The 26094-nt window shown below is 42.0% G+C and overlaps 2 pseudogenes across 2 annotated transcripts; both read left to right on the top strand.

The window, feature by feature from the left end:
- Window positions 1-10190: 10190 nt before the first annotated feature.
- LOC311529484 (olfactory receptor 6C4-like) lies at window positions 10191-12233 on the top strand (annotated as a pseudogene). Its single transcript has 3 exons — window positions 10191-10267; window positions 10356-10413; window positions 11381-12233. The product of its transcript is annotated as an olfactory receptor 6C4-like (transcript).
- An 11467-nt stretch (window positions 12234-23700) lies between these two features.
- Window positions 23701-25743, top strand: LOC311529483 (olfactory receptor 6C4-like; annotated as a pseudogene). Its single transcript has 3 exons — window positions 23701-23777; window positions 23866-23923; window positions 24891-25743. The product of its transcript is annotated as an olfactory receptor 6C4-like (transcript).
- The last annotated feature ends 351 nt before the right edge of the window (window positions 25744-26094 follow it).

Genomic DNA, 26094 nt, shown 5'->3' with positions numbered 1-26094 from the left:
CACACCCCCTCACTTCCTGGTTGACTGCAAACTATATAGTAAAATTTGAGTTCTGCTTTGCTATACCTTAACCAATCATTTTCCTGAAATTTAACTAACCAATCCTAACATATTGTAACATGATTATGTAACCAATTATATCCCACCACCTTAATTAGTTTACACCCAGCAAAATTAATTATACAGCAGACAGGAACAATCACAGAACCAGACAGAGATTATACAGACAAACAATAGCAAAGTGGGAACTATTATGACAAAACAATACAGAAGTGAGGATTTCACATCCCAGCTATTGATAAGTGAGTTCTTGCCAGGCAGGATGCTATCAAACTAAGTTTCCTATTACATTTTCTAGGTACTTCCCTTTCTCTGGAGGTGATAGGCACTATCAGGACAGGATTGTATTCTGTCAAAGTTTGACTCAGACTCACAATTTATCAGACCACTCTGTTTTATTAGCAAAGCTGCTCTGCTAATACATTTAGAAGTGAGCCCCCCGAGTGGGGCTTGTGTCTCCTAATTTATACAGTTTTTTGGAGAACAAGTTACAGAGAAGTTACAGACAAAAGAAGAAAAAGATTTTAGTCACCACCCTTCAAGATCCCTGAGACCAGTCACGTATCTTCAATTACCTGCCACCCTTAACAATCTCCTTTAACAGCTTCCAGTTAACTTAACTAATTGCCCTTCACACCTTCCATTCTGATGCCTGCTTCTTAGACGTGCTGGCTCTATCTTAATTGCTTCTCCATTCAAAAGCTAACTGTCCCTACGTGTGCTCCCTCAGATACTTTGTAACATGTTTTGGCATGCCCTCTCATATACAATGTATCCAGCATGTCCCCTTATACAACGTTATACTTCTACAATGTTATACTTCCACAATCCCCCCTTTTGGTCAAGGCTACGCCCATGACCAATGACTTACTGGATTCCATACATCAATCGTTCTTTTTCATTACTTTCCCTGGTGACATTTAGCAACATTAGATTAGCACTCTGGTTAGGGATAACCTGATGGATGGTGTGTCTTGTGCAGTTTTGGATACAACAAGAAATCAATTGAAAACACACAAAGATTATTAGAATTCCAAATAGGATAGTCAGGATTCCTTGAAACAACCAGTTTCCCAGACTAGAGAAATTGAATAAGTTACTTATCCATTTCCACAAGGAACTTGGTTCTTCGTGGGGAAGGTATGCAATTTGCTCCAGATGGCTAGCACGATTTATTACCTCATTAGTATTATCAGGTATGTATACACAGCATTCTGTTCCAATTAGAGCACAGGTCCCTCCTTTAGCTGCCGATATTATATCTAATGCCCGACGGTTTTGGAGGGCCACTTGTCGGACCGCTCCTGCTTCTTTGGCTAGAGCTTTTAAGCTCTCTCCTGTTTCATTGGCCATGATATCAACCACTGCTTGTAACCTTAAAAGCCTTTTTGCATGGTGGATTACCCCCCCCCTACTGGGACTAAAGAAATGCCAACAGCTTCTTCCCAAGTTAGGGAGCTTATGTTATCCACATACCATTTAGCATCTGGCAAGTCCCTCCTTTTTCGCCTGAAATTACAGAGGCGATTTTGTGGGAGGGATTGAAGCACCCGGAATTGTGGGAAAAGCTGAGCAGGATAACAGATAACTGATCAATTTGCTGGTAACACAGTGTAAGCATTTTCCCCACAAACCCAATGATGTCCCATTAAAGCTGGGAAGGGTTGACTGCAACCCTTTGACATGTAAGAATTTACGAAGGAGGAATAGTATCCCCCAAAGGGCACAGGATGATTTTCACTGGGAGAAGAGGTAGCATTCACATGACATTTGTAGATGGTGCTGTTTTTCTCAGGGAGGCTGTAGGGGGAGCAAGAGATTGAATCTTTGGTTTGGTCCCAGGTTGAGAGGAAGTTTATCTTTCCATACCCGGTTCGCCATTCTCCAACCTTGTTTGAATAGTCCCATACACCATGGGACACGATGTATTGGAGACAGCTGCTCCTCCCTAGATTCAGCCCTGTCCCATTACACACCCAGCACCAGTGGCACTTTCCTTTCACCACACTTATAAGTTTAGGAACATATATTTTTCCCAGCCCCCAAGTGTCATTTTCCTTCCATGTCCTTTTAAGTGGATAGGGTTCTCCAGCAAGCTCTGAGGAATTCAAAGAGATTGCCATGGTGGGGATACTAGCTTGTGAGTGAGCTGGGATGTGGCTGCAGACCCAGCAATTAGAAATATTCAGGATCTGGGCTATCTGCACCTGTTGTTGGATGAAAGAATTGTCACTGTCACTCTGGATTCCCCAGACCCTCAGGACACAGTAGCTGAGGATTAAGCTTCTCAAAGGACACATGTTGGAAGCAGGACCCTTTCTGGTTCCGACAACCCCTTTCGAGGGAACCGCAGTCACGGTTTTACGTCCACCAGGCAGCAGGCGCTAGGCTCACTACTGCTTCTTGTTTGTTGGGTCCTGCTGTCTGCTTACCCTCTGCTTCTGGCAACCCTTATGAGAGCGCAGATTGTAAGGTATTGCAGGCTGTTCCTCTTTGTCTTCTGGGGTTGAAGCTGGTTCGGCGTGGTCTTGCAGAGGTGCTTGGTCCCCTTGAGGTGGCGCTGGCTTACACTGTGAGGCGTGGATCCATGCAGCGATGCAGGATAATTTCACTGCTGTCTGGGTGGTGAGCAGTACCTGGTATGGACCCTTCCACCGGGGTTCCAAGGCCGCAGGTAGACCCAATCACCAGGCTCAAGAGTGTGACAGGCAGCAGAGGTGGGTTCTGTCGGCCAAGCTGCTCGCACCTGCCAATGGAAGGAGCTCACAGCTTGCATTAACCCTTTGCAGTACTGGAGGAGCATGCTGTGAGTTAGGTTTAGGTCTGGGGCTGAGGTAATAGTAGCCATTGTTTGCATAGGGCGTCCCATGATGATTTCAAATGGACTCAATTTGTGTCTCTGGGATGGGGATGACCGAATTTCCATAAGGGCCAGTGGTAAAGCAGCTGGCCAGTTTAACCCTGTGGAACTACAGATTTTTGCCAGCTTATTTTTAAGCACACCATTTCACCTTTCAACTGCCCCTGCACTCTGTGGATGGTAAGGGCAGTGCAACAGGTGGGTGACATGTAATACCTGGTTTAGATGTTGAACAATTTTTCCAGTAAAATGTGTTCCCTGGTCACTAGACAAAGTGGCAGGAATTCCCTTGGTAGGGATAATGTGGTTTAACAGACATTTTGCAACTGACAATGAATCAGCTTTGCGACAGGGAAAGGCTTCAATCCAACCCGAAAACAGACATAGTGTAACTAAAATGAATTCATATTTCTGACACTTTGGCATTTGTACAAAATCAAGTTGCCAGTGTAGGAAAGGTGCTTGAGGCAAACCCCGGAACCCTTGTGTTACTTTTACAGATTTGCCTACATTGTGGCTTTGACAAGTAACACAAGCGGCACAGTGGCGGGTTGCAAAGGAGCTGACATGGGGAGCCCACCACCCCGCCTTACTCATAGCAGAGACCATCCCCTCCTTGCCGACATACGAAACACCATGTAGCAGGGCGGCTAGAGACGGGTAGAGTGAGAGGGGGGCTACAAAGGTACCAGTGGGTGATTGCCAAAGGGAATCAGAATTCAAAGAACAACCCAAAGAACTCCAGGAGTCTTTCTCTGTTTCTGGGGCAGAATCCTGGAGCTGAGCGAGATGAGACAGGGATGGTGGTGTTACAGAGACAGAGAGGGGACCAAGAAACGCTTCTGGTGAAGGTTTTATAGTGGTGGCATGTTTTGCAGCAGCATCAGCAAGTGCATTACCTTTTGCCACCTCGGTGTCTGCCCCTGAGTGGCCAGTACACTTAACAATTGCCAAGGCAGACGGTAGTAAAACTGCATACAGGAGGGCGGCAATGTAGGGGCCATTTTTGATAGGGGTACCAGTAGAGGTAAGAAAACCTCGAGCCTGCCAGAGGGTGCCAAAGTCATGCACAACCCCAAAGGCATACCGAGAATCAGTAAAAATAGTGGCAGAGAGCCCCTCGGCTAGAAAGCAGGCACGGGTTAGAGCAATCAGTTCAGCCACCTGGGCAGAGGTCACAGAGGGTAAGGGCGCAGCTTCTATGGTCTCAGAGAGAGAGACCACAGCATACCCTGCAAGAAGGTGGCCTTGGTCATTTCTATAACAGGACCCATCAGTGAATAATACCAGGTCAGAGTTAGGGAGAGCTACATCTGAAAGGTCGGGGTGCGGGACAGTGATAGCGGAGACAGTTGCAAGGCAGTCATGGGGTTCACCATCACTAGGTAAAGGAAGGAGGGTAGCAGGGTTTAACCAGGAGCAGCGCTTAATAGTGATATGTTTCAGAGTAGCAGCCGTGTTAGTCTGTATTCGCAAACCACGATATGCATCTGAGGAAGTGAGCTGTAGCTCACGAAAGCTTATGCTCTAATAAATTGGTTAGTCTCTAAGGTGCCACAAGTCCTCCTTTTCTTTTTGCTAATAGTGATATGTGAGGCTGAAAGCAGCAAAAGTTCATACCTAGTGAGGCGAGCAGAGGAGAGGTGAGCAGTGTTGCGTTGCAGAAGGAGAGATTCCACAGAATGGGGAACCATGAGAGTGAGAGGAGAGCGGAGGACAAGGGACTCAGACATCTCAACCAGGCATGCTGCAGCAGCTACAGCGCGTAGGCAAGGGGGTAAACCCTGGGCTACAGGGTCCAAGGTTGCAGAAAAATAAGCCACCGGGTGATTTCTGTCACCGTGCTCCTGAGTAAGAACCCCAAGGGCACAAGCAGATTGTTCGTGACAGAAAAGGGTAAAAGGCTTGTCATAGTTAGGTAACCCTAAGGCAGGGGCAGAGGCTAAATTCTGCTTAAGGGAGATGAAAGCAGCATTTGTTTCAAGTGGCCATGGCATGGGGTTAGGTACAGAGGATCGAGTGAGTTCTTGGAGTGGTTTAGCCAGAGAAGCATATTGGGGAATCCATTGCCTACAGAACCCTGTCATGCCTAAGAATTTTCTGACCTGGAGTGGAGAGCAAGGCTGGGGAAAGCTAAGGATGGCTTGTACCCGGGCTGGATATAGTGTACGGGAGCCCTGGGAGAGAAGGAAGCCTAGGTATGTGACAGAGGTTTGGCACATGACTTACAAGGAGAGGCTGAGCGAACTGGGCTTGTTTAGTCTGCAGAAGAGACGAGTGAGGGGGGATGTGATAGCAGCCTTCAGCTACCTGAAGGGGGTTCCAAAGTGGATGGAGCTCGGCTGTTCTCAGTGGTGGCAGCTGACAGAACAAGGAGCAATGGTCTCAAGTTGCAGTGGGGCAGGTCAAGGCTGGATATTAGCAAACACTATTTCACTAGGATGGTGTTGAAGGACTGGAATGGGTTACCTAGGGAGGTGGTGGAATCTCCATCCTTAGAGATTTTTAAGACCCAGCTTGAGAACACTCTGGCTGGGATGATTTAGTTGGGGTTGGTCCTGCTTTGAGCAGGGGTGTCATAAATATAGGGAAGGGTAAACCCCTTTAAAATCCCTCCTGGCTAGAGGAAAAATCCTCTCATCTGTAAAGGGTTAAGAAGCTAGGATAACCTCGCTGGCACCTGACCAAAATGACCAATGAGGAGACAAGATACTTTCAAAAGCTGGGCGGAGGGAGAAAATCAAAGGGTCTGGGTCTGTCTGTGTGATGCTTTTGCCAGGGACAGAACAGGAATGGAGTCTTAGAATTTAGTAAGTAATCTAGCTAGATATGCGTTAGATTTTGATTTCTTTAAATGGCTGAGAAATTAAGTTGTGCTGAATAGAATGACTATTCCTGTCCGTGTGTCTTTTTTGTAACTTAAGGTTTTACCTAGAGGGCTTCTCTATGTTTTGAATCTAATTACCCTGTAAGGTACTTACCATCCTGATTTTACAGAGATGATTCTTTTTTACTTCTATTAAAAGTCTTCTTGTAAGGAAACTGAATGCTTTTTTCATTGTTCTAAGATCCAAGGGTTTGGGTCTGTGGTCACCTATGCAAATTGGTGAGGATTTTTACCAAACCTTCCCCAGGACGTGGGGTGCAAGGGTTGGGAGGATTTTGGGGGGAAAGACGTTTCCAAACAACGTTTTCCCAATAAACCCAGATAAACGTTTGGTGGTGGCAGTGCAAGTCCAACAGCAAAGGGTAAAATAGTTTGTACCTTGGGGAAGTTTTAGCCTAAGCTGGTAAAAGTAAGCTTAGGTGGTTTTCATGCAGGTCCCCACATCTGTACCCTAGAGTTCAGAGTGGGGAAGGAACCTTGACAAGGGCATTGAACTAGATGACCTCCTGAGGTCTCTTCCAACCTTAATCTTCTATGATTCTATTATTCTAAGTGTGTAGGAGAAAAAGCAGGAAGAGATTTCAGAGTTTTTGTCTCTGATACCTTTGCTTTAATAGCAAGGATCTGCTACTTCTCTTTAAACATATATGTATTTTATTGCTCATAAAATTTGGAAAAATAAACAACCTCTCTCTCTCTCTCCATATATTCATCTCATTCTGTCTATATATCTCTGTAATTCTCCAGCTTTTCATTTTTCTACAGGCACATTCTTCCTTCTGGATAAAAATGACTCTCTAATTTCTCTCTTGATGAGTTTTCATTTTTATTTCCCTTACATTTCTTTATATGGGGTTGGATTCTGATCTCAGTTGCACTTTTGTAAATCCATATGAAGCTGATGCAATTTACCCTGGAGTAACTGAGATCAGGAAACAGCCTGTGATGTGTGTTTAGGGGTTTTTTTGTGCATCTTTGTCTGTTTCTCAGCTCCATCTATCAAATGGTGCAAATTTTTCTTTGAATCTACTGTGCTAGAGGACAGCTGGATAGACCTTCAGACAAACCACAGCCTCTTTGGTGTTTCAGTTTGTGTCTTACGGGGTATATCTATACTACATCTGGGCAATGTAATTCCCTGCTCTGGTAGACCTACACACACTAGCTTTGATTGAGCTATTGTGCTAAAAATTGCAGTGTAGCCTCAGTGGCACAGCCTAGCTGTCCGAGCCCGATCCCATCGGCAGTCCCAGGTACGTACACAGGTGGCTATCCCAAGCCGCTGCCTCTAGTCCCATGTTCTCACTGCTCATTTTCTCCTGCTAACTTGATCAAAGCTAGTCCATGTGTGTCTATCCAAGCTGGGAATTACACCTCCCTGCTGCAGGGGAGTCGTACCCGCGGTTGAACTCTAAACATCTTTCATTTCCAATCTATTGATTTTTGTCATATCTTCTAGATTTGTTGATGTGACACTGATGTGATAAAGATACTTCAAAATCCGAACTTAAAAGTCTCTATTTAGAGTTCAAGAGAGCTTATGGGTCTCAGATGGGACATTTCTGTAGTTCAATAGGGTTCCATGCTCTTGGTTCATCTATATTGGAAGCTCAACTTCTTAATGATATGAGTCTTCCTCTGTTTATTGACAACTTCATTTTTCCAGTGGAGAGATGCAGTGGCATGAGGTTAACTACTCCAGCTTTCAACCATGTAACTGACAGCACAACCTCACTGCGTGTACTCCATCAAGATATAATGGTTTTGTGTTTCTAGATACATATTCAAAGTTCACATCTTTTTTATTTATTTATTTATTTACCTCTCTTCATTTCTTTTCCTTTGAGATTCAGAATAGGTGTCTAGTTTTCCTCTGAGGGCGACATGTGTTGCGTTGTCGGTTGCTGCTCCATGGGGGGTGGAACGACCACGGAGGGAAGTAGCAGCAGTTTCGTCACATGGAAGGAACACGGGTGTTTATTCCGTCTGGGATCATAAATGAGCTAGTCCCTTTCCCTTCCCTCTCATCTGAAGTGCCCATCGCGGGCCAATGGTACTTGCTACCCTTCTCGTATGGGGGATGAACAATGCATCCAAAGAGACATTAACATTGTGTGGGAATGGATGCAGGACAAAATGATACAATTAAGGCAGTAAAACCAGGCATTATGGGTAGGGTCTCCTTCCATATATAGATTCTGAGTTAGGTAGGTTAAAGGAATCAGGATAGAAAATAGTCTTGTTGGACCATATCCTGATGCAAGAATCCAGAGTCCAAAGGTTGATGTCTGCAATTCAAGCTGCCCCCTTCATCCCCCGACTGGTGCCTCATCTTAGAGGTGGAAAACTTCCTCTGTCATTTTCTAAAGTTTAATGTCTGTTAATGTCTGTTCATCAGATTTGGAGATGGAAACCGATGTGATTACTTTTGAGGTCATTTTGGGAGTGATTTTAAAAAGGTATCGGGAGCCTAGTTGGATTTTTCAACAGCATTCTCTAGTTTTTCTTTAGTTTTTGGTGCCTTAGGGTGTTTCTGAAAATCCCCCTATGCACGTTAATACCTTTAAAAATGGCTATTTTTTGTTAACTGAAATCAGAACTTTGCTATGTGTGTATATATGTCAGTTTAACTTTTTAAATAAAAATAATTGATATAAAATAAAAATTAATGTATAATAATGTGTATACATAATATGATAAAATAAACCAAAATAAAATATCACCACTTTTACATGGCCTTCACTCAGTGTTTTGAATACATTATATCCTTGCTCAACATTTGTTTCATTTCAAATTACTTTTTTTCAAAAATGAAAATTTCACTAAAATTGTTTTTTTTTTTAAATTTTTCCCCCAAATTTATTTAACAAAAAGTATTTTTCAGTGTGTTTAAGTTTGGGGTTTTCTTTCATTCTTTCACTGAATACCAAAAAATGAAAACATTTTGGTTATCCAGTTTTCCAAAATTCCATATTTTCATGGACAATTTTGATGTTTCCCTTTCAACATTTTTCATCCAGTGCTTGCTACAGTAAAATGCCTGTCATATATGATTGCTGAGAAAATGAATTAATTGTTGATTTTAATAAATCATTTTGAGGGAAAAAGGAATGTTTTATGGCTCCAACTCAGGATAGACTTTAAGGATGTGCTTAACTTTAAATATGTGCTTTAAGTCCTTTCTAAGCAAATTCAGTGACTATTTAAATCAAGAGGAGTTTTGCTAAGATTTCACCCATTAACTCCAACAGGACTTCAGAACATGATTAAAGTCAAGTCCATAGTAACTTGTGTCTTGAATGTAATCATGATTTTTTTTTTAAATCAGGATCGATGTACTTTATGCTAATTATCTTATTTTCTTCTCCTAACCGGATAATGCTAAAGACACTGAATAGACAATGATAACTTCTCTGAGTAATTTTTAAACCAGCCTAGCAAAGATTTTATATTGTTTAGGTTGGTTTAAAAACTTTAAAGCAATTATTTTTTTCTCTATTGAATTCTATAGGCTTCTAGAGTTTTGTTTTTTAAGAGAAACTTTACTAGTTTTATCTCTAGGCTTTTAGTTTAAATGTTCAGGGGCTTTTTATTTATCTTATTAGTGATTGCTCGTTACGGAATCATTTATAATTATTAAGATGCAGAGGAAATTTCATTATAAGCCGTAAAATGGGATTCTCAAATGGGGCCCTAAAGAATTTAGGCTCGCTACTGCTACAGAAATTAAATGGGAATTAGGGGTAAAATTTTCAAAAGCACCCCTAAGCAGCTTAACATTCTAAATCCCATTTTCAAAAGTCACCTAGGCACTCAGACACACATTTTAAGGGTATGTAGGGTGCCTAGTGTGGTTTTCAAAAGCACCTATATCCCTAACATCTATTGATTTAAAATACCTTTATAATACCTCAATACCTTTAAAACTCTGGCCCTTCGCCTAAGTCTTATTGACAGTCAATAGTACTAAGGTTCCTAAGTCCATTGGGCTATTTAAAAATTTGAGTGTAAAGTAGATGCAAAAATATTACCATTGCTGCTGGAGAATAGAAACATCCAGTCTGGAATTTCCCCCCACAACTTTTAAATCCCTTTGCAAAGGAAGGAGAGAGCAAGGCTCATATACCTATATAGAATTCAGTGCTTTCCGTCTGGATGTTTTGACTGGAAGGTCTGTCAAAATATTATTTTAGACTGATACAATTTCAGTCTTGAAAGCAAATTAGATGCCATTGATATTATTTTTACTAATATGCATTTGTGCTGGGCTAATAAAATGTTGTGCATATTGAAACTGAGAGAGAGAGAGAGAGAGAGAGAGAGAGAGAGAGAGAGAGATCAGCTGCTTTAAGAAATTTTTGTAAACACAAGATGATCTGGACAATGAATAAAATAAACAACAATATTTTTCCCACCAGTGCAACCAAACATATCTTTGTGTTTCATGGTGTTCACATCAGGTATCCCCATCAGAGCTAATTCTGTGGCTGAATTTTAGAAAGAACAGAACATTTGTATGATCTGTTATAATATTTTCTGCAATTCCAGCTGTGCCTCTGATAGCGATGTATCCTGTGGAAACCCTGCATTTGAAGAACACTTCCTTGTCAGGTTAAAAAGTGAAACATCAGCGAACCAGATTAGACTGTATTTTATTTTATTTTACTTGGGCTGTGCTGGGATATTAATTCCTGGCATCAGAAGTGTAATCTCATTTTAGCAGCCCCTTTGTTCTCTAATATATCAGGACTCCCATTGGATGGGTTTAATCCTCCATCCCCATGGAAATTTTTTCATTTTTCATTGAAAAAGCCAAAACCTGAAAATTGTTTCTTTGGTGGAGAGTGGATGTTCTGGGATTTTCAGCAACTGAATGCAAACCTATTTGTCAATGTACTAAATATTTTCAGCCAAAGGCTGCTCAAAACTGAAACATGTTCATATTTAAAAAAAAAAAAAACGTTTGGGGTTTACAGATTTCAGACGAAATTTGGTGAAAATCATATACTTTCCATGAAGACTTTCAGTTACTCCAAACCCCAGTATTCCATTACAAAATCTTAATCAGTCCTAATCCAAAGGGAAATGAAGCTGTTTTCTGATTTTTTGAAGTGTAGTGGAGTTTCCAGAAACACACAGTTTTTCTTTGCTCTGTTAGTGAAGAAGATAGGTACTCACACCTTAAATAACATATCACAGTAGTCCTGATACCAAGCAACCTGGACAATTTCCTGGAGGCTTGATCAAGTAACAGAAAATTATAGAATTGTAGGGCTGGAAGGAAGCTCAAGAAGTTTTCAAGTCCAGGCCACCTGGAAACCAAGGAAACCTGGACCATCCCTGAGAGCTATTTGTCTAACCTTTTCTTAACCATCTCTAATGATGGGGATTCTATGAAGAGAGGGCATAGATTTTTGAACATTTCTGCAATTAAACTGATGACATTTCAGTTCACTGCGATATTCAACTTATATTGCAGAGTTTGTTAGTTTTCATCTAGTTCGACAATGAATTGACTTAAAAGTTGAGTTTATCTTTAAAATATATTAACAAGTTTGCTTCATTTCCCCTAGATACATCCCAGGGCAAATGCTAACTGTAGAAATCAAACGTCCATTGAGGAATTTGTCCTCCTGGGATTTGGGAATCTCCCGGAACTTCAGATTCTTCTCTGCTTCCTGTTTCTAGTGATCTCCATAGTGACCATGGCTGGAAAATATCCTCATTGTTGTGCTAGATGTGGCTGATCAGCACCTTCACACCCCTATGTACTTCCTCCTGGGGAACTTGTCCTGCTTGGAGATCTGCTACACCTCCAGCATCCTGCCCTGGGTGCTGGCCAGTCTCCTCACGGGGGACAGAACCATTTCTGTTAGTGGCTGCATGACACAATTTTATTGTTTTGGTATCCTAGCAGCCACAGAATACTATCTGCTAGCAGTGATGTCTTACGATTGGTATCTAGTGATCTGCAATCCACTCTGTTATGCCACTCTGATGAACGGCAGTGTTTGTTTCCAGCTCGCGGCTTGTTCCTGGACAAGTGGCTTTCTGAGCAGTACCATAGTAATCATTTTAATGACTAAAATAAAGTTTTGTGGCTCCAATGAAATTGACTATTTCTTTTGTGATTCCTCACCCATCATAAAACTATCCTCTACTGTTACCCAGTTTCTAGAACTCACCATTTTCATGGTCTCCTGCGTCAGGTGACTAGTCCCATTTCTATTCACATTGGCATCCTACGTTTGCATCATCAACACCATCCTGAGAATTCCTTCCACCACCGGGAGGCAAAAGGCATTTTCTACCTGCTCCTCTCACATTGTCACTGTCACAACATTTTATGGGACTCTGATTATTGGCTGCATGGTTCCAATTGCCCACCATTCAAAGGACTTATACAAGGTATTTTCTGTCTTCTAAACAGTCCTGACCCACATGGTCAACCCCCTCATCTACAGTCTGAGGAACAAAGAGGTCAAAGAGGCCCCGAGAAGGGCTGTCAGTAAGTTTCTGGCTTTTGCAAGACTTCAGACTGTAAAATTAACAGATCTCTATCAGTCACCTACAGCAGGAGATTCTGGAAGACTGGCACCTCTCCCCAATCAGCTAATTTTGATCTTTGCAGTTGTAAAATAAGATTGAGATTTTTAAAAGGGACTTTAGGGGTTAGGAGCACTGTATTCCATGCTTTGATTTTCCAGAAACTTTTGGAGGGTTACTTAGGGTGATATCTCAAAGGAGTTGAAGGGAGTTAAACACCTACATTGGAGTTAATCACCAAAGGGATTTAATCACCTAAATTGGAAGTTGAGTCACCTAATTCCTTCACATTTCTTTGGAAATCCTGCCCTAAAACTTTGGCAGACATGGATTTCACTGAATTTTAGGACTGATACTTGCTGCTGCTGCCTTTAGGGAGCAGTATTCGTATGGTATGCTTTGGCTGATATTTTTCTTTTCCAGGTGATGGAGGATAATTTGGGGAGAGGGGAGAAGGAAGGGGGAAACAATGATTGCATGAGTGAGAAAAATAAATCTGAATTCAAATGCAATGTTAACTGTTGTAGATGCCTGTGGAATTACATCATGCTTCCCTTTGCAAATCTAATAATAAAACAGGGCAACTGCATAAAAGTTTGGGTCAATATTTTTTTGGTCTTTGAGTCATATTTTAAGGTCAGAAGGGACTCTGATCTAGTCTTCATGACACAGGCCAAAGAACGTGACCAGCCATCTATGTTTCCCACTCCCTCCTATCTGGACTTTTCAGAGTCTCTGATTACCCTAGATTTACTGAGCTGGTCAGTGGAGATGCACTGATTCACAGAAACTCTGGACTCTTTCTTTTAAGGCATATTTCAACATTGTGGGCCTGATTCAACACTGGCTTACTTAGTCTCTATATATGCTACTTTTCATTTGAATCAAAGCCTTCTGGTAGGGGAAATTCTTTCCAGCAGTTTATAGATAGACCCATTGTGACTGAGATTTCCAAAGAAACTAGGAAGACTTTCTAAAGAACCGGTAAATAACAGGCCACTAAATTTCACCCAGTTACCCCTGTGTTGAGGCCAATAACTTACAGATTTATAAATTACCAATTTATAAATTTATAAAAATTTACCGATGAAGTGGGTATTCACCCACGAAAGCTTATGCTCCAATACATCTGTTAGTCTATAAGGTGTCACAGGACTCTTTGCTGCTTTTACAGATCCAGACTAACACAGCCCACCCCTCTGATACTTATAAATGTATAGATTCCGGGGCTAGAAAGGACGGTTGTGATCATCTACTCTGACTTTTTGTCAGTCACTTGCTGGTTTTAACTGGAGTAAATGGTGGATTCTGTGTAACTTGAAATCTTTAAATCATGATTTGAAGACTTTAGTAACTTAGCCAGAGGTTATGGGCCTCTTACAGGAGTGGGCTGCTGAGCTTCTCTGGTCTGTGATGTGCAGGAGGTCAGACTAGATGATCATGATGATCTCTTCTGGCCTTAAAGTCTGTGAGTCTAAGACTCTACTTGGCTCTCTCACACATTCACTGTGTGTCTTGGAGATGCTGTTGAATCTCCCCTTGCCTCAGTTTCCCTTGTGCATAATGATGCACTTGGATGCTGGGAGAATAAATCCATGAATGTGTGTGACACTCCCTGATGCCACATTGATGGGCATATTAGAGCCTAGATAACGAAAAATGTGAAGTCACTAAGATGTGTGTGTGTAGACATTTGTGTCTCCATAGCAGTCTGGGACCTGAGGCTAGGCTTTTCACGAGTGTCTACATGATTTAAGAGCACAGGTCCACTTGAAAGTCAGCGGCATCTCGGAAAATCCCAACCATGAACTGTACACTGAGTACATGAACAGGTGTCACACCCTCCCTTTCTCTGGCCACCCTGAAGACATGGGTGAGGGACTCCACTCTGTTTTTTTAAAGAGTCTCCTAAACAGCGATTGGGTGGGAAAATCTGCAATAGGTTTCTTGTAAGCATCTCTTCTTGGACTGTGGCACCATAATTGGAGGTGACCAGTGACCTCATCACCTGCATGTAGTAAGGAAGGCCATTTCCTTGGAGGATAGAAATTTGCCTCCATTCACTCTGGTGTTTGTACCGTCGACAGTGCTAGCATGTTATTGAGTTTTCCTTCTCATTAATCAATGTAAGCATCAAGGGAGATGTCGCCTTCCCACAGAAAGGATAAAAGCGAAATCTTGAGAGGGTCTCTCTTGTAGGAACTGGGCACAAGGCAAATAGCACCATATAGAACACTCGGAGTAGATCTCTTTCCTGGCACTGTTAAAGAACGTGAAGCAGATGATGGTAGAAGATAAACTGCAGAACCAGTATCCTGGTCTCTGAATCACTGGGAAAAGGGGCAGTATCTGAAAATCCGCCTCACTTAGAACAGATTTAAAGGTAAAACATTTCCACCATTTCTGTTTCAATTAAATCATGGGATTTTGAAGTGGCAAACATGAGCTTCTCTGCACCATACTCCGGCCACCTCACCGGGGTGGTGGGGAAGAATGGTCTTTAACAGGCTAGGAATATTCTATGTGCTGTGTCAAAACTATGTCTTATCATGCTTCTTCTTCTCCGGAATCACTGGGAATGTTGATGAATGTGAATAATTGACTGATCTGAATAATTCCATAGACCAGATTAAAATGACGAGTAATTCCATTATTATATGAAATAGAATTAAAAGAAGATACACATGTCAAGAAGGTCTGAAAAAACACAGAAGGGTTCAAAGATAGATAGATAGATAGATAGATAGATAGATAGATAGATAGATAGATAGATAGATAGATAGATAGATAGATAGATGTGTATGGGGACAGGTCTTTCTTTCTTTCTTTCTTTCTTTCTTTCTTTCTTTCTTTCTTTCTTTCTTTCTTTCTTTCTGTGACTCTGCTACATTTTGAGCATTCATCTTTCATACAATTAATGCACATTTCTTTATACAAAACTTGATACTGTAAGAGACATTCTTTTTGAAAAGACAAACGTTTCAGTAGAGCACTCTGCTTCAGTCATCCGTACATGAACACTGGAGCTCAAATTCTGCAAGGAGCTTAATATCTTTTGAGTGCTTCTGGGTCTCTTCCACACACCACTGATGCCAATGACATTAATTCTCCAGTGATTAGGATCATCTCTTGTCAATTATGCCTCTGAAAAGTAGGTAAACAATGTTGCCGCTGCTGTGACTGAAGAGCTTTGATTAGGTAGTATTCTCTGCAGATCTGTAGCTGGGTACACAAAACATGAAAGTCTGTGGAGGGTTGGGAGTCCCAGTGTCCTGCCATGTAAAATGTCCTGCCTATTCATCCATCTTTGCATGGTGAAGGCAACATTAACATATCTATTTCTATATTGATACTGACATCAATATAGACATCGATACATATATATAAAATGCTAACAGAAAATGTCTGGCCAAAATTTTCAAAGCTCATAAGACCTGATTTCCCTCCCCCACCCAAATAAAAAGAAATGAATGAATTAAAACGAACGGGAAATGAGCACCCAAAAGCACTAGGCAACTTTGCCAATCTCAGCCTAAATAGTGTCACATGGGCCTCCCTTGCCACACACGGTAACACCCTATACACATATAAATATTTACCACCAAGGTTTGACCAAAAAACTGAATTAAAGAATAAATTCTCACAGAGTCTTCCTGACTCTTTTTCCTGGTACTTTTTTCATAGTAAGTCTCAGGGCAGATCGGCACGAGGCGGAAAAGCTGATCCAAGCGACGCAATTTGAGTTACATTAGTAGCATAACTCAAGTCAACATAGCTTAGATCTACTTACCACAGGATCCACACTGCCCTGGGTTGATGGGAGAAACTGTCCCATCAACTCCTCTTAGGCTATGTCTACACTACTGCGGTAAGTCGACCTACGCTACGCAACTCCAGCTACTGACTGAAAATCTCCAGTCGACTTACCTTACTCTTCTCATCGGGGGTAGAGTACAGGGATCGACTGGAGAGCAATCTGCACTTGATTTGGCGGGTCTTTACTAGACTCGCTAAATCGACCACCAGTGGATCAGTCTCAGAGCTTCAGTCCCTGACGTAGTGTAGACCTGCCCTTACTCATTCCGGTGGAGTACCGGAGTTGATTTCTGAGCGATCGGCAGTTGATTTAGTGGGTCTTCAGTAGACCCGCTAAATTGACCCCCGGTGAATCGATCGCCACAGCGTCAATCCCAGCTGTAGTGGAGGCCATCATCATCACCACTAGCATCTCTCTTTCTCTTGGAAAAGAGAAAGGTTTTATTGTTTGTTTCCTTCCTTCTTTTGTGGAGAATTTCAGGTGAAAATGTAAAGTTTTCAGCAGTTTTTAGCTAAAAATGTTTGGTTCTTTGTTGCCAAAACCAAAATATATGGGATTTTTTCTGGACTTCTCTGAACAGTCATTTTTTCTGCTAAAAAAAAAACAAAAACCTTCCAGGCTCTAGATGCTGATTGAATAGATAGCAAATGTTGCAATTGTAATTCATAATTATTGTTAGGGGACTTATTCCTTCACTCACTTACTTCTCTGGTCCTTCTCGCATGAACAGAGAGCAACAATACCCAAAGTCCAAAGGTGCAAACAATTCGAATGTTTATTGGGGTGAACTTCCAGCAAGCATGAATCCAGTTTCCTTCCTTAGTGTCCCCCTTCCCAACTCTGACACCACAGAGCCTTACACCTGTGTCCCTGTTCCCATTCCTACCCTTAGCCAAACATGATTTCAATTTCCCCACCCCCATTCCCTGTTCCCATTTCCCCCTTTAGCAAAACATGATTCCAACTTCCTTACCCCCATTCGCTGTTCCCATTTCCCCCTTTAGCAAAACATGATTCCAATTTCCTTACCCCCATTCCCTGTTCCCATCTCCCCCACCCACACACCCACTCCCTCACTTCCTGATTGACTGCAGACTATATAGTAAAACTTGAGTTCGGCTTTGCTATACCTTAACCAATCATTTTCCTGAAATTTAACTAACCAATCCTAACATATTGTAACATGATTATGTAACCAATTATATCCCACCACCTTAATTAGTTTACACCCAGCAAAATTAATTATACAGCAGACAGGAACAATCACAGAACCAGACAGAGATTATGCAGGCAAACAATAGCAAAGTGGGAACTATAATGACAAAACAATACAGAAGTGAGGATTTCACATCCCAGCTAGTGAGAAGTGAGTTCTTGCCAGACAGGATGCTATCAAACTAAGTTTCCTTTTACATTTTCTAGGCACTTCCCTTTCTCTGGAGGCGATGGGCACTATTAGGACAGGATTGTATTCCTAACAGCCGAATAGCACCTTCTTTCAGTGTGACTAGTTTGGAATGTGAGGCTGTGACCGTTCGCTTCCCAGCTTACGGCTGCCTCTGCTGCTTAGCCAAAGGCCTTGGCCTAAGAACAGGGCCTCAGACTGTCACAGTAAGAGAAGGACCCTGCACCGGCGGACAGTGATTTTGATTCTTTCTTGTATACCTGTATAACTAGCCAAGTGATAAGAATACACCTAAATTCTTTGAGTACAGGCCTTTACCGACAGGCCTGAATATCTATATCCTAACAATTATATGCTTAAATTTGCTCTCTATATTAATACCCTAACATATTTAATTTAAATAGCAAACTTACTGTTTTGGTCTCTGGAATTTTTCCCAGCTTTTGATGAAATTTGGTCCTCCAGTGCTAGGTATTATTTGTCATTAATCTAATCTAATCTAATCTAATCTATCTACCACTGTATTACCTTAGATCCTTTACCCTAGACAGCTACACCCTATTGTTTGTGTTGGGTAGAACTGTCTGAGAGGGGCTGGGAAGGGAGATGGGGAGGAGGTACTAGTTACCAGAAAAAGTTACCAGAAGCCTGATGTTCACTAGCATTCAGGCCCACCCATTTGGTGGTCCAGGTAAAGGATGCTCTCTGATCCTCTAAACCTCCAGCCCCCAAGAACACCACAACCCCTAATCGATCCCTCTAAACCCTAACCACAAGGTCACTGCCTCATGCACCCCTGAATCCAGAACCTATGTAATCACATTGATTCAGATATTAATGGAAATTAAAGCAGATTAAAAATTTCCATTTGGAACATTTTTATTACAGAAAATAATGTTGATTGAAATCAGAACTTGCCATGTGTATATGTCAATTTCATTGTATTAAATAAAAAGAATTGATATAAAATAAAAAAACATAGAATAATGTGTATGCATATATTACAAAATAAGCCAAAAGAACATGAAACAAAAACTACTTAAATCAAAATTAAAAATAAAATAATACAAACAAAAATAACGTAAAAGTAGAGAATTTGTAATTTTTTTTAAAAAAAAGTAACCATAGAAGTTTAAAAGTGTAATTTAAAAATAAAAATGGAAACGAAATGTGCTGGTATGAGTCAATGAGACCTGTGCTCCCAGTTACACTTTAGGAGCTTCTGGGCCCCCTCCCCATTCATTTCGCTCTACCCCTCAGGAACGGGGCTAGACAGCAGTCTGACTCCGGCCATGGGGGCCACCCCAGCCCTGGGAGTGAGGGGCGGCGCCGCCCCGGCTTCCGAACCCCACAGGCAAAGCCCGGCGGGAACCTCAGACACTAAAACACCATCATCACACTCGGATGGGTATCGGAGGTTCTCTGATACAGATGCTACATTTCTTTAAAGTACTCATTAAAAATCAACTGTAACACATTACTGTATTTACTTGTAAGTTCTCGGGCAGTTCATAAGAGTCGCAAACAGTAGAGGGACATTGTAATTAACCTAAAACCAAGCACTGCAGACACTGAAAAGCTGAGCTAAGATTACATTGAAAAGAAAGCCACGTTTGTTCCAGTAAGAAATGTCCAGTTAGGCAACCGACCAGCGTTAAATCTAAACGAAACGATCCTTAAATCTAATCAGGATTGACTCAAAACAACAATTACGTATGTTTTCTTACTGAAATGAAAAACAGTTTAATACAATCTGGAAAAAAAGAAATATTTTGGGTGGATTTTTAGCGATTTTGAGTAGGTGCACAGACGATAGTTAAGGTTTATAAATAAGGTTTTTGAAAGGCGTAGTTTTTAAAATGTCGAAATAAAACTTGAAGGGCTCTGTGTAAGCTGGAAGTTTGTCTCTCTCACCAAGGGCAGTGGGACCAGTAACAGATATGCCCGGACCCGCCTTGTCTCTCTGAAACAAACCTGAGGCCGTGTCCGCACTGACGAGTTGACAGCAGCGTAGCGGAGCCCGCCGCTGAGCGGAGCGCTCCCGTAGCCAGGTTTTGCGGACGGAAGTGCGAGCATAGCGTCGGTGTCAGAGGCCCTCCGGTAACCAGCCCCGTGTGGCGATGGTGTTTCAGTCTCTGTGGTCACCAATCAGATGAAACGGAACGTTAAAGGCAGGTGTTTCTGTCCCCTTCCTGCTGCGAGCGCAACGGGGCCCGGCTCTGGAAGTCTCCATGAGCTGCGATCCGCGCGGCGTCCCCGGAGGCAGTTCCAGGAGGGCGGGGCGATTCCCCGCCCAGCCCGGCCAGGGGCCGCGTTGCCCTTTTCACTTGGCTCATTCCGAAGGCTTGGCCCGGAGCCGTGACACAAGGTTGTGTGAGCTGGGTACACGCTGGGAAAAGCCCTGAGTGGGGGGACTCAGGCAGGTGCAGAGAGGGGAGCGGAGCCCGGAGGCCCTCCAGCCTGGCTCGCTCCCTCCCTCCCCTCTCCACCTATTACCTTGTGTACCCCGCTGCGGCTGGGCTGAATCTCGCCCCAGGGGGCCCAGCCGAGGGACACCCCGTCTCTCTCTCGCTCTCCCGGGGGTCTCTCCCGGAGTCAGGGTCACCGTCCACTGACGGAAGAGGTGCCTGGAGGTTGCGGGGAGTCTCGCTTGCTCAAGCGGAGATGACCCCCGTCCAAGGCAGAGTGGCGCCTGCCGACACGCCCCGCTCCGGCGGGGTCTGTACACCAGCTACCTCGTCCCTGGAGCGCAGGGTCTCGCCTCTGCCCACACGGAGGGGAGCCCTCATTGCTCAGTGTATAACAGGGGGGTCGCATATAGCCTCCTGTACAACAAGAGCAAGAGCCTTGTGTCCAGCAAGTATAAATGGGACTGGTTCCCCCCGAGCTTTGTCTGTGGGTCCAGAAGCCACGGGTGGGCGCCGCCCCTCACTCCCAGACTGGGGTGGCCGCATGGCCGGAGTGAGACTGCTGTCCAGCCCCGTCCGCATGGGGCACAGAGAGAGGGGGGTTTGCTGAAGAAGCCCTTGCCCCTGTGATGATTGGGGTTGACCAGATGGCCTGATTTTATAGGGACAGGCCCGATTTTTGTGTCTTTTTCTTATATAGAGGCTCTTATTACCACCCACCCCTCCCGATTTTTCACACTTGCTATCTGGTCACCCTTATAGCGATCATACATCCCCCATATAGGAGGAGCAGCTGAGACATGCCCATATGATAACAGCAGGGGGTCCTGAGAAAGTCTGGCCTCTGGAAAATTCCTTCCTGAACCTAAACCTGGTGATCAGTCTCACCCTCAGCAGGTGAACAAGGCCCAGTCAGGCATCTGGAAAGGACTGACTGGGTCTACCTCAACTCGTACCCGATAGGGGTGGGGGGGGGGGGATTGTTAAAACTGTCCACACACACACAGTGCGGGGGCGGGGGGCAGGGTGGGGACGGACTGCTGAGAAGCTCCTCAGCTGTGATTGGGCGCACGGGTCAGGTCCCATGGTCTCTCACCCACCACATTTCAGTTTCAAAGTTCACATCTTTTTTATTTATTTATTTATTTACCTCTCTTCATTTCTTTTCCTTTGAGATTCAGAATAGGTGTCTAGTTTTCCTCTGAGGGCGACATGTGTTGCGTTGTCGGTTGCTGCTCCATGGGGGGTGGAACGACCACGGAGGGAAGTAGCAGCAGTTTCGTCACATGGAAGGAACACGGGTGTTTATTCCGTCTGGGATCATAAATGAGCTAGTCCCTTTCCCTTCCCTCTCATCTGAAGTGCCCATCGCGGGCCAATGGTACTTGCTACCCTTCTCGTATGGGGGATGAACAATGCATCCAAAGAGACATTAACATTGTGTGGGAATGGATGCAGGACAAAATGATACAATTAAGGCAGTAAAACCAGGCATTATGGGTAGGGTCTCCTTCCATATATAGATTCTGAGTTAGGTAGGTTAAAGGAATCAGGATAGAAAATAGTCTTGTTGGACCATATCCTGATGCAAGAATCCAGAGTCCAAAGGTTGATGTCTGCAATTCAAGCTGCCCCCTTCATCCCCCGACTGGTGCCTCATCTTAGAGGTGGAAAACTTCCTCTGTCATTTTCTAAAGTTTAATGTCTGTTAATGTCTGTTCATCAGATTTGGAGATGGAAACCGATGTGATTACTTTTGAGGTCATTTTGGGAGTGATTTTAAAAAGGTATCGGGAGCCTAGTTGGATTTTTCAACAGCATTCTCTAGTTTTTCTTTAGTTTTTGGTGCCTTAGGGTGTTTCTGAAAATCCCCCTATGCACGTTAATACCTTTAAAAATGGCTATTTTTTGTTAACTGAAATCAGAACTTTGCTATGTGTGTATATATGTCAGTTTAACTTTTTAAATAAAAATAATTGATATAAAATAAAAATTAATGTATAATAATGTGTATACATAATATGATAAAATAAACCAAAATAAAATATCACCACTTTTACATGGCCTTCACTCAGTGTTTTGAATACATTATATCCTTGCTCAACATTTGTTTCATTTCAAATTACTTTTTTTCAAAAATGAAAATTTCACTAAAATTGTTTTTTTTTTTAAATTTTTCCCCCAAATTTATTTAACAAAAAGTATTTTTCAGTGTGTTTAAGTTTGGGGTTTTCTTTCATTCTTTCACTGAATACCAAAAAATGAAAACATTTTGGTTATCCAGTTTTCCAAAATTCCATATTTTCATGGACAATTTTGATGTTTCCCTTTCAACATTTTTCATCCAGTGCTTGCTACAGTAAAATGCCTGTCATATATGATTGCTGAGAAAATGAATTAATTGTTGATTTTAATAAATCATTTTGAGGGAAAAAGGAATGTTTTATGGCTCCAACTCAGGATAGACTTTAAGGATGTGCTTAACTTTAAATATGTGCTTTAAGTCCTTTCTAAGCAAATTCAGTGACTATTTAAATCAAGAGGAGTTTTGCTAAGATTTCACCCATTAACTCCAACAGGACTTCAGAACATGATTAAAGTCAAGTCCATAGTAACTTGTGTCTTGAATGTAATCATGATTTTTTTTTTAAATCAGGATCGATGTACTTTATGCTAATTATCTTATTTTCTTCTCCTAACCGGATAATGCTAAAGACACTGAATAGACAATGATAACTTCTCTGAGTAATTTTTAAACCAGCCTAGCAAAGATTTTATATTGTTTAGGTTGGTTTAAAAACTTTAAAGCAATTATTTTTTTCTCTATTGAATTCTATAGGCTTCTAGAGTTTTGTTTTTTAAGAGAAACTTTACTAGTTTTATCTCTAGGCTTTTAGTTTAAATGTTCAGGGGCTTTTTATTTATCTTATTAGTGATTGCTCGTTACGGAATCATTTATAATTATTAAGATGCAGAGGAAATTTCATTATAAGCCGTAAAATGGGATTCTCAAATGGGGCCCTAAAGAATTTAGGCTCGCTACTGCTACAGAAATTAAATGGGAATTAGGGGTAAAATTTTCAAAAGCACCCCTAAGCAGCTTAACATTCTAAATCCCATTTTCAAAAGTCACCTAGGCACTCAGACACACATTTTAAGGGTATGTAGGGTGCCTAGTGTGGTTTTCAAAAGCACCTATATCCCTAACATCTATTGATTTAAAATACCTTTATAATACCTCAATACCTTTAAAACTCTGGCCCTTCGCCTAAGTCTTATTGACAGTCAATAGTACTAAGGTTCCTAAGTCCATTGGGCTATTTAAAAATTTGAGTGTAAAGTAGATGCAAAAATATTACCATTGCTGCTGGAGAATAGAAACATCCAGTCTGGAATTTCCCCCCACAACTTTTAAATCCCTTTGCAAAGGAAGGAGAGAGCAAGGCTCATATACCTATATAGAATTCAGTGCTTTCCGTCTGGATGTTTTGACTGGAAGGTCTGTCAAAATATTATTTTAGACTGATACAATTTCAGTCTTGAAAGCAAATTAGATGCCATTGATATTATTTTTACTAATATGCATTTGTGCTGGGCTAATAAAATGTTGTGCATATTGAAACTGAGAGAGAGAGAGAGAGAGAGAGAGAGAGAGAGAGAGAGAGAGAGAGATCAGCTGCTTTAAGAAATTTTTGTAAACACAAGATGATCTGGACAATGAATAAAATAAACAACAATATTTTTCCCACCAGTGCAACCAAACATATCTTTGTGTTTCATGGTGTTCACATCAGGTATCCCCATCAGAGCTAATTCTGTGGCTGAATTTTAGAAAGAACAGAACATTTGTATGATCTGTTATAATATTTTCTGCAATTCCAGCTGTGCCTCTGATAGCGATGTATCCTGTGGAAACCCTGCATTTGAAGAACACTTCCTTGTCAGGTTAAAAAGTGAAACATCAGCGAACCAGATTAGACTGTATTTTATTTTATTTTACTTGGGCTGTGCTGGGATATTAATTCCTGGCATCAGAAGTGTAATCTCATTTTAGCAGCCCCTTTGTTCTCTAATATATCAGGACTCCCATTGGATGGGTTTAATCCTCCATCCCCATGGAAATTTTTTCATTTTTCATTGAAAAAGCCAAAACCTGAAAATTGTTTCTTTGGTGGAGAGTGGATGTTCTGGGATTTTCAGCAACTGAATGCAAACCTATTTGTCAATGTACTAAATATTTTCAGCCAAAGGCTGCTCAAAACTGAAACATGTTCATATTTAAAAAAAAAAAAAACGTTTGGGGTTTACAGATTTCAGACGAAATTTGGTGAAAATCATATACTTTCCATGAAGACTTTCAGTTACTCCAAACCCCAGTATTCCATTACAAAATCTTAATCAGTCCTAATCCAAAGGGAAATGAAGCTGTTTTCTGATTTTTTGAAGTGTAGTGGAGTTTCCAGAAACACACAGTTTTTCTTTGCTCTGTTAGTGAAGAAGATAGGTACTCACACCTTAAATAACATATCACAGTAGTCCTGATACCAAGCAACCTGGACAATTTCCTGGAGGCTTGATCAAGTAACAGAAAATTATAGAATTGTAGGGCTGGAAGGAAGCTCAAGAAGTTTTCAAGTCCAGGCCACCTGGAAACCAAGGAAACCTGGACCATCCCTGAGAGCTATTTGTCTAACCTTTTCTTAACCATCTCTAATGATGGGGATTCTATGAAGAGAGGGCATAGATTTTTGAACATTTCTGCAATTAAACTGATGACATTTCAGTTCACTGCGATATTCAACTTATATTGCAGAGTTTGTTAGTTTTCATCTAGTTCGACAATGAATTGACTTAAAAGTTGAGTTTATCTTTAAAATATATTAACAAGTTTGCTTCATTTCCCCTAGATACATCCCAGGGCAAATGCTAACTGTAGAAATCAAACGTCCATTGAGGAATTTGTCCTCCTGGGATTTGGGAATCTCCCGGAACTTCAGATTCTTCTCTGCTTCCTGTTTCTAGTGATCTCCATAGTGACCATGGCTGGAAAATATCCTCATTGTTGTGCTAGATGTGGCTGATCAGCACCTTCACACCCCTATGTACTTCCTCCTGGGGAACTTGTCCTGCTTGGAGATCTGCTACACCTCCAGCATCCTGCCCTGGGTGCTGGCCAGTCTCCTCACGGGGGACAGAACCATTTCTGTTAGTGGCTGCATGACACAATTTTATTGTTTTGGTATCCTAGCAGCCACAGAATACTATCTGCTAGCAGTGATGTCTTACGATTGGTATCTAGTGATCTGCAATCCACTCTGTTATGCCACTCTGATGAACGGCAGTGTTTGTTTCCAGCTCGCGGCTTGTTCCTGGACAAGTGGCTTTCTGAGCAGTACCATAGTAATCATTTTAATGACTAAAATAAAGTTTTGTGGCTCCAATGAAATTGACTATTTCTTTTGTGATTCCTCACCCATCATAAAACTATCCTCTACTGTTACCCAGTTTCTAGAACTCACCATTTTCATGGTCTCCTGCGTCAGGTGACTAGTCCCATTTCTATTCACATTGGCATCCTACGTTTGCATCATCAACACCATCCTGAGAATTCCTTCCACCACCGGGAGGCAAAAGGCATTTTCTACCTGCTCCTCTCACATTGTCACTGTCACAACATTTTATGGGACTCTGATTATTGGCTGCATGGTTCCAATTGCCCACCATTCAAAGGACTTATACAAGGTATTTTCTGTCTTCTAAACAGTCCTGACCCACATGGTCAACCCCCTCATCTACAGTCTGAGGAACAAAGAGGTCAAAGAGGCCCCGAGAAGGGCTGTCAGTAAGTTTCTGGCTTTTGCAAGACTTCAGACTGTAAAATTAACAGATCTCTATCAGTCACCTACAGCAGGAGATTCTGGAAGACTGGCACCTCTCCCCAATCAGCTAATTTTGATCTTTGCAGTTGTAAAATAAGATTGAGATTTTTAAAAGGGACTTTAGGGGTTAGGAGCACTGTATTCCATGCTTTGATTTTCCAGAAACTTTTGGAGGGTTACTTAGGGTGATATCTCAAAGGAGTTGAAGGGAGTTAAACACCTACATTGGAGT

This window comes from Lepidochelys olivacea (assembly GCF_965140295.1).
Source record: "Lepidochelys olivacea isolate rLepOli2 genome assembly, chromosome: 13".
Classification (NCBI taxonomy): domain Eukaryota; kingdom Metazoa; phylum Chordata; order Testudines; family Cheloniidae; genus Lepidochelys; species Lepidochelys olivacea.
This window is presented reverse-complemented; position numbering and strand designations above follow the sequence as displayed.